Below are 9986 nucleotides of genomic sequence, written 5' to 3'. Positions count from 1 at the left end.
ATGATCATTTCCCGTTTACGACTTGGACATACCCAGTTTTCCCATGAACATGTGTTCATGGGAAAAAAGAAGAACACCCAATTTGTGATCAGTGTGGTTCACCCCTTACAGTAAAACATGTGCTAGTGGAAAAGTGCGAAAAGTTTAATATCCATAAAATTAAATACCATCTACCAAACAATCTTAAAGACATTTAAACTCAAAAAACAATACTGATAAACTACTTATGTTTTTAAAAGATTGTAATTTAATAAGTAAAGTGTAATTAATTGTTACCGTTCCGCTAATAACCTTATTAGGTTAAAGCGAATTTTTTATAAAAAAAAATTCCACCTTGACCTGGTTATGGATCGGATTATTGGGATCTGCGTGCCTCTTTAATACATAACTGGGCGGTGCTGTTTGGAAAATTTTCTGGTTATATGCACTGGTTTATTTTGGAAATTTTTACTCGAACAGATAAGTCCGGATTGTAGACTCTTTGGGTCTACACGTTCCCCTGTCTTTAGTGTCGAAGATAAAGTTTAAACTGTTTTCAACTTCCAATTTTACAAGAAGTTTACAATTGAAATCGTTGCTGTTATATTATTATTTCAACGTTGTTTGATAACTGTTAGAATGGACCATAGACAGCTGGATGGGGGAGCTGGGGCAAGACTTCAGAAGACCACTGGGCTAATGTGGGTTTATATATGTTTGCTACAGTGAATTTGTCGATCTTAACTGTGGCAGTGTGACAATTATTGTTACTGATCCTGGTGTGTACCAGTCGAAAATGGCCTATGATGTTTATATTCATAGCTAATATCTCGTGCTATTTAATTGTGATGTAACCTGCAATTTATGCGGTGAGTTAATAATAATTATCCTATGTTAATCTATACAAATTCGGTAATTTTTATCGTATTTCTTTTATCTTTCGTATGAGTTTTCACAGGCCACCCCCTTTGTCAATGTCGAGACCAACCGCCTTTATCATAATTTTTGCCGAAGAAGGCAAATATACTTTTTTTCTACATCTTGAGTATACATCAATATATATTGACTATTTGTATTGTTTTAGGCTTTTACAAACACATTTATTTTATTTTTAATTACTAGATGTAACATATAATTTTATAAAGTTAATTTTAGTATAAACGAAACCACGGCCAATTGGATTCGCTCAGGTTTTAGTAAAATATTCATCTAATATTTGCGAATTGAGTTTATTTCAATTATTTAGAAACTGCAATCTGTTCTAATTATAAGATTATTGATGACAATATGTGTCATCATCTGTTGTTATAAGTTAACATGCATCTCTTAATAAATTTATTTTTGAGTATTGATAAACAATTTTTTGAGATTTATTATTTTATTTTTGTAAAGACATATAAATCTTTTTCAAGTATTTTATTAAATATGTAACCTTTTCTTCCGCTTATTGGTAAATATGTGAATTTGTATAATTTTCTGTGATAATTCTATAATACGTTTTCTGGCGTATGTTTTTTTCCTTGTCTTTGTCTTTGATAGAAATGTTTCTCTAATTTGTTTAATCTTGAGTTCCTTCAGGAGTTTTAGGTTAAAACTCATTGGCGCCTATTTTATTTTGCAGTTTAGCTGTATTACGAGTTTCTTGTTTTTTCTTTGTCAAACCGTTATATTTAATTATTATCTATTATTTATCTATACGTCTATGATCTGTAGGTACTATTTTATCATTTATATTCTTACCTACCCCCAACGAAGCTCTCAAACTGAGCAACATGGTCTTCGTTAAGTATTATCTACTTTTGTCAGCTTTTTTGCTACAGTACGTTTTTTACACAGATTGGAACTATAAAAGAACAATTATACATTTGACATAAATCACATATTGCTATAATTTAACCCTGGTATCTTTGGGTCATTTTGGACTTTTCTCTTGGTATTTTATTTGCACAAGCGACAAATAACTGCATCTTTTAGGAGTTCTTCCAAATCATGCACATCCGTCAAGCTGTTAAATTGCAGGCGATAAATAGTACTCTAAATAGGTGGTTCGACTATCTGGGGTTCATTCTGACCCGACGATACCAGATAGACATATATTATTACGACCATGGATTCGATTGTTATTAACGGAAAACGGTATACAAGTGAATAGGCACGGGCAATTTTTTTAAACGATGATAGTGGTGATATTAGTGACTTCCTAATTATAGACAGTGATCATGACAGTTACCCAGAATATATTGTGTGTGAAAGCCATATTCTAGAGAATACGAAGATTTATAATCCATGGCCTTCAATAGTGACTATTCGGCGATCAGATTCCTGTATTTTCAGAAGTAAGTAGTGATGATGAATATAGTGAAAGTTTTCAATGATTATCAAGGTACGTTAATGGCAAAAATAGACGCAAATGGTAAAAAATTCGATCAACTACTGGCAAACCACGAAGACATAACATTGTAATACATCTTTCTGGTTTCAAGTTTGCTGCAAAAGACTGTGAAAAAACTCCGTAAAATTTGAGAAACCTTTTCATTGATAATGCTATTATAAACATAATTTTGGAACGCACAAATGAAAAAATTAGCGATCTGTCATGTTCATATGGTAGTATAGCTTCTTTTGTTGACCATATGGACTTTTTAGAAATAAAAGCTCTCTTTGGACTTTTATATCTCACTTCCGTCTTTAGATCGAATAATGAGGATGCTGAAGAACTATTTGCAAGTGACGGCACGGGACGCAACATATTTCGTGCTACAATGTCACTTAAATGAATTTTTATTTATCTAATAGTTTCCTTACGGCTTGACAGCGTGGCTACAAGGAATGAGACTTAATGACAAATTGCGTTATATCAGTTACATTTTTAATAAGTTTGTAGAAAACTGTAAAAGGTGTTATATACTAGGAGACTATTTACCTATAGATGGGATGCTCATTGGTTTTAGAGGTCGTTGTTTCTTTCGTGTTTACATAAAAAGTAAACCTAACATTTGTCACACCTAAAACTTATGTTTCTCTGTGATATCAAGGCTCATTATTTGTCAAATGCCTTTATTTATACCGGTAAAAGGCAAGTACTCTGATGGTACGCTGATGGCGATGATGGCACCTTAAACGTCCGACTTTGTTGGCATAGAATGCCATGACAGCCGAATGCAACATTCTTATACATATTTTATTTTAGAAATGGGTGACTCGATAAATAAAAAAGGTAATCTTCGCAAGAAGACAATATGAAATCCTACCTGGAAGAAGTAAGAATAAACATGTCATATGGGTTGGAAACGTGCTGCAAAAACTTACAATATTAAGCAAGCACGTTACGTAGAAGATTTCATAAGAAAAATCGTTTTGCTACAAATTTTAGTAAAGGTGATTTGGGTGGTAAGCGTCCTACATTTAGCAATGAGTTTAAAGAAATACTGGTCACTCATTTGAGAGATCTTGAAGTTCGGTTTTTTGGTTTAAACATGGTAAAACTTCATAGACTGGTATTTGAAACAGCAGAGTCCAACCATTTACCACATCCTTTTAATAAAACGAAAAAATTGGCAGGATGGAATTGGGTGCACTGGCTTTTAAAAAGAAATCATTCTATAAGTTTGCTACCTGACTACCAGAAAAAACTTCATTAGCTAGAACCCAGGCGTGTAATAAACTAAAAATTGTGGAGTTCTTTTTTCAACTTTGACAAAGGTTATTTACGACAATTATCTGTCTCCAAACCACATCTGTAATGTGGATAAAAGTCGTTTCTCTACTGTCTCTGCTGTCTCTACCAGATCTATATTCATTTTACAATTATTTGTGTCAAGAATGCAATTTTCGGGTATGATGAGTTTTACTTTTTTTTTTTTCAAATTTGACTATTCAAAGTCTTAGTTTTGTTTTATTTGTCATTTTTTTTTAATATAAAAAGTATTACGTGTTACTGACTTTTTCATGGTAAAAAAAGTCTTTTATCTTTATGGTTAGGGATTTTACAGACAATTTGGTTTGTTTGGTTGAACAAAACAATGCAATAAAAGGCTCTAAGAAATTTGTAAAAACGTGGAAACTAAAACATATAAAATAAGTTTAATTACACTAGTTTGGTGATATAGGTATTGAACGAAAATATTTAAGAGCCCTACTGGACTTTTTTATTTGGAACATTAAACTACCATTATATTTATTTACAACATAGATTTCAAGTCATGCTTGGAACTAAATTAATTTTTAAAATTTTTTAAATAAAATTTTGATTTTGATTTGATAAAATTTTGAATTAATATATTGTATTATCTCATAATATTTAACTTATGAGACTTACAAAATTAATTACAAATTTTTGTAGGATTTAAAGAAATGAGTAGCACATTTAGTGGATCATCATGGTAGCAAAATATTCTTACAAATAATTAATTTTGCAAGTCATAATGATAAATATATCCCGCAGCATGCTTATCTTATCTTAACTAACACCTATTTTTACTTATTGGTAGAATGACCTTGTAGTAAATAAACATAAACAAACAGTATTTCTATATACTATTGAAATGTGAAATAGGTATATTTGATGAAAAGCAATCAAATATTATATCTGACATCAAAAAAATTTAGCAATTCCAATTTTTTTTTAATAGCGTTTTTAAACATTGATTTAAAACATTAGAAATTTGGATACATAGGCGAATTTTATAACCTTAACTGGCTCCCGAAATCTATAAAACCACTTTAATCTTACACGAATTGGCTCCCAAACCCATACATGAACCGGAGCCCGCCCGCTACGAAATTCCCAGAAATTGAATATCCTTCTGAAACTTGGATTTTGAGAAAAAGAGGTATAATATACACCAGAAATTAGAAATGCATAGGGTAAGTGTGTATAAAAGAACACGCATGTGTGTAAGAGTACGCACCTATTATATTTAATATATATCGCCATCTATTAAAGTAATTTTTACTTGAAGGCATTCTAAATACATTCCTACTGCACGGTCATAAACATATATCTGCATTATCGCCTTAGTTTTGTCTTTTTGTCAATATGGTCGCTGCAAATAGTTGCCGTTCAGATTTTTAATTTTGTGTGTTCACAATTTAGTCAATTGAGAGGTAAGCATATCATCAGTTTTGTATAAAATAATTTTAGACTGCATTTATATGAAATAGTGACTGCATTTAAAAAAAATGGCCGTAAATCTATTTGTTTTCGTAATAAACGCTTTAAAATCACAAAATGCATATATGTATAAGAGTATGCAGTTTTCGAGGGTCGGCGCCTCGTTATGAACGTACACTAGATTACGCAATGCGAACTCTTATACACAGTTGGGTACTCTTAAACAATTTTTTATTTGTTTTAAGTTTTCTTTTTATTTTCAGATTTTAAATTCATAATGAGTCGGTACAAGCGAAAAATCGATAGAAAGTTAATTTTTACTGAAGAAAACTTACGAGAAATACAGCAAAAATTAGAAGCAGGATGTAGTAAAAGAAGTGTAACGAATGATATGGGAATAATTGAGGCCACATTAAGAAAAAGATTAAAGTGTGGAAATGTACCAAAATCATTGGGACGATTTCAAAGCGATATTCTAAGCGACCTAGAAGCCGAATTAGCACAACAGATACGAGAATTTGATCAGATGTTTTATGGAATTACAAAAAAAAATTTGTGCAGCTTACAAATTTGCTGAATCTAATAATCTTTCTCACCGTTTTAATAGAAATCTACAAATGGCTGGTGAGTCATGGGTAAGAGGATTTTGTCAGCGGAACAAAATTGCGCTTCGACAGCCAGAAAAATGTTCGAAGGCCCGAATTATGGGTTTTAATGTGTCAGCGGCAGAGATTTTACCATTACCCAAAATTAAAGAAAAGCCTAATCGACGCAAAACAAAATCTCAAAAGTCCGAAATACTTTCCAGTAGCCCATATACAAAAGAACTTGAGAATTTGGAAAAAACCAAAGAAGTAGAACAAAAACAGAAGATGGAACGAATAAAAAGAAAATTAGTGACTAATTCTAGTAAATCATTGCGCTAAGTTCAAAAAGGGAATAAAGAAAATAATCCTGATGTAACGTGCCCAGGATGTAATGAATTATATTCAAATTCTGGTGAAGACTGGATCAGTGCTTTCAATGCAAGAATTGGTGGCACGAATCTTGTACGACTTACGTAACAGGAGACTTCATGTGTTTTAACTGTGAGAAGTAGCAATGAATTTAAAGATGAAATAAAAATGGGTTCTAAAACATACTTTTCCTCTTAAACATATAGATGCGTACTCATATGCAAATTTGTGTATAAGAGTATGCATTAGCAGCTTCGCAAACAAAATTAAATATTTCTTATTTGAATACAAGCATGGTTTAAAACTATTCTAAAACATCTTTTTAAATGGTCGATTAACAATGTAAGGAATGATAAATAGTCCATTTTCGTAAAAGTAAAAAACTGTCGCACTTTTAAGTGCGTACTCTTATACGCATTTACCCTATATTTATTAAAGAAACTGCAACTTACAGACTATACATGTTGATGTTTTCTTGAGATATATTTTACAAACTCAAAAGCAGTTATACTTTTTTCCTGTATTTGATATTCAATGAAATTTCTTTTAAAACGTATTGGTTTTTGGTATACTCTTTTAGGGATACTACTACGTCTTACTTTATTATAGGTATCTATTTGAACCTTTTTCAGAACCTCCAAAAATTGGAAAACGTTCGGATGGCAAGTATAAAACAAAGAATTCAATTTTGAATGGAAACTCTCGCATGCGTTCGTCGGTCTTTGTAGAGATGTACTATTTTCGGCTCACATGGTAGGTGGAAATTTGGCGTCTTCAACAATGTAGTTCTCCAACAAGAAATCTGCAAAATTTTGAACTGCTGGATGCCTGGGTAAGATTGCTCCAATATCAAGTATGAACCACAGAAAATAAAGTTAGACGGAAAAAATCTGGTGTCCGACAAGGCTGTTATGCCTCCATAGCTCTTTAACTTGAACTCTAAATACATATTCAAACAAGTTCCCCAGACGAAAAATGATCATGGAGGAATAACTGTTTGTTTTATTAGACGAGCTATTACTTTAAGCAATTACTGTAATTTAAAGCAATAAACATTCCTAAATCTGAATCTGAGAGAATATATTTTCTCCCTATCTATATTAACTATCCGTTAACGATAATTTTAGAATTATTTTGAACTAGATATAACATATTCTCGATCACATATCAGATGTAGAAAAAGTTTAGTATTCAAAATCAACAATTTACATTAAATATCATTGCAAACAATGTAATTTATAAGAATTAAATCAAAACGTTAAAGCTAAGTGTATGGTCCAAGTGAGAATGAAAGTGAGTTTAAAATATTAAGAAAACCTTATATTATTCTAAAAAAAATTCAAATAAGCACTAGACGGCGCCGAAGTTGATATAAAAATAAAAAGTAAATATATTAACAATATCAAGTATGCAGATGATACCGTTCTGATAGCAGAAAAAATAGAAGACAAAAATTACAAAATATACTATAAATAGAATAGAGCAAACAGAGCCACAGATTGAAGGCAGAATTTACAAAACAGTCATCAGACCAATAATGACATATGCGGCAGAAACACGCCCTGACACAGAGGGGACAAAAAGAATGTTAACAACAGCAGAGATGAAAACACTTAGAAAAATTGATAGTAAATCACTATGGGACAGAGCTAGAAGTACAAATATACGACGTAGATGCTAGGTGGAGAACATCAAGGACTGGGTAATAAATAGAAGAGTAGAATGGAACGATCATGTAAGCCGAATGACAACAAATAGAGTAGTAAAGACGGCAAGAGACGGTTCCTCGATAAAAAGACGATCAGTAGAAAGACCACGTAAACGATGGAACGACGGAAACGACAACTTACTGGAGGCACATTGAAAAACAAGACATAAGTCATGTCTACATACAAAGAAGAAGAAGACTATAAATAGACAAAGTTATAAAGACATAGTTAATAATGCAAGTGTAGCAACGGGACTGACAACAAATCTTCAAAAAACTAAAGTAATTGTGATTAGCAAAACCAATGAAATTTGTCTTATTGACTTAAATAATACTCAATTATAACAAGTTTATAAATTCAGATACTTAGGAGTAGTACTAAACGATAAGTATGATCCAGATATAGAAATAAAAACACAAATAGAACAGGCTAGTAATATGTACAATAAATGGAAGCAAATTATCTATAACTGAAAACTAAGCTTAGACATCCGAATCAGAGGTATTAAATGCCACGTTTGGTCAGTCTTTCTGTATGGAGTCGAAGCCTGAACATTAAAATTAATACCATGAGACATTATCACAGAATGCTTCGAATATCATAGACACAACAAAAAATTACGAATTGAACAGTATTAAACACCATAAATAGAGAGTTAGAACTTATAACAAGGATTAATAAAAGAAAGATCAAAATTATACAAAAATGGTTGCGTTTCGATTTAATTTGAGTATCTTACCACTCCCTAACACGTGTTTCTGGGTCTACCCGTCATCAGAAAGAGTTTGTAAGAAACCATTTTCGTATATTTATCGTTCTTACTCGACGCAATGAGTACAAGAATGATGGTAATTTATATGGGTAAATTGTTGATGCATAGTGGAATATAAATATTCTCAGCATCGCTCTTAATGTTTTGATTAAGCGTGAGTATACAATTTACTTTAATTGCTATCGACACATTCAACTTCATCAAAATTATACATATTTTTAAAATTTTCTCTTGTATTATTCATTCCTGGTTGAAGAATCTGAGACAATAGAGTGGGAAAACGTCAATAGAACTTTTCAGAACGGCTGCAGGTAGAGTCTAATGGGCCATGATTATCGCCAATGTCCTTAAGGATGGGGCACGTTAAGAAAAAGATTGTTCAGAATAGATCCTACATAGCATAGTTTGTTAAGATTAGGTTATTAAGGAGCTTTTCTTCTTCTTCAGTGCCTTATCTGGTCCGGATGTTGGCGATCATCAAGGCTACCATGATTTTGTTGACTGCTCTACAAAACACCTCCACGGAGGTCATCCCAAACCATTGTCGGAGGTTTTTTAACCACAAGATACGACGGCGTCCCGGTCCTCTCCTGCCAAATACGTTGTTTCACTAAATTAAACACTTCTTTTTATTTTTTCATCCGCTGTAGGACCTCACCGTTGGTGACATGGTCCACATACAATATTTTTAGTATCCTCCTGTAGATCCACATCTCGAAGGCTTTAATTCGCTTTTCTGTGGCTTGCGTCAGTGTCCAGGCTTCAACTCCATATAGTAACACTAGAAGAATATAGCACCTCACTATCCGCATCTTGGTTCCCAAACTGAGGTCACTGCAGCACAGCAAGGATCTTAACTTGATAAATGTAGACCGTGCGTTTTCAATTCTGAATCTAATCTCTTGAGCGTAGTCCCATTGTAAGTTGAGGGCAGTTTCAAGGTAAGTGAATCTGTCGACTCTTTCGATCTCTTTATTACCTGCCATTAGTGCCTCGGGATCTAAATTTGTACGGCTGACAACCATGAATTTAATTTTCTTAATATTAAGGTGTAAAAGTTGGTTAATGTATTCACCGTTCACATCTCCCTTTTACATCTCCCGATTCCCATCTCTAGGTTTGTGAAGAGTCGGCGAGAGCACACAGCCTTGCCTTACGCATGATCTTCACTTGGTCGGTTAGCTGGTCTTCGACCTTGACTTGAGCACGCTGGTATAAATTCATGATAATCCGAATGTCCTTTTCATCCAATACTACTTTTTGTACGACGGCGAACATCTTCAGGTGCTGACAAACGTCAAATGCCTTGGCGTAGTCAATAAAACAAATATAGACATCACAACTGACATCGCGGCATCTCTGAAGTAAAACTTGTAAGGTGAAAAGTACCTCACGTGTACCCATGGAATTGCGGAATCCAAATTGCATTTCACCGACATTTTCTTCGCATTTCTTGT

The sequence above is a fragment of the Diabrotica undecimpunctata genome, chromosome 8 (genome assembly GCF_040954645.1).
Source record: "Diabrotica undecimpunctata isolate CICGRU chromosome 8, icDiaUnde3, whole genome shotgun sequence".
NCBI classification, from domain to species: domain Eukaryota; kingdom Metazoa; phylum Arthropoda; class Insecta; order Coleoptera; family Chrysomelidae; genus Diabrotica; species Diabrotica undecimpunctata.
This window is presented reverse-complemented; position numbering follows the sequence as displayed.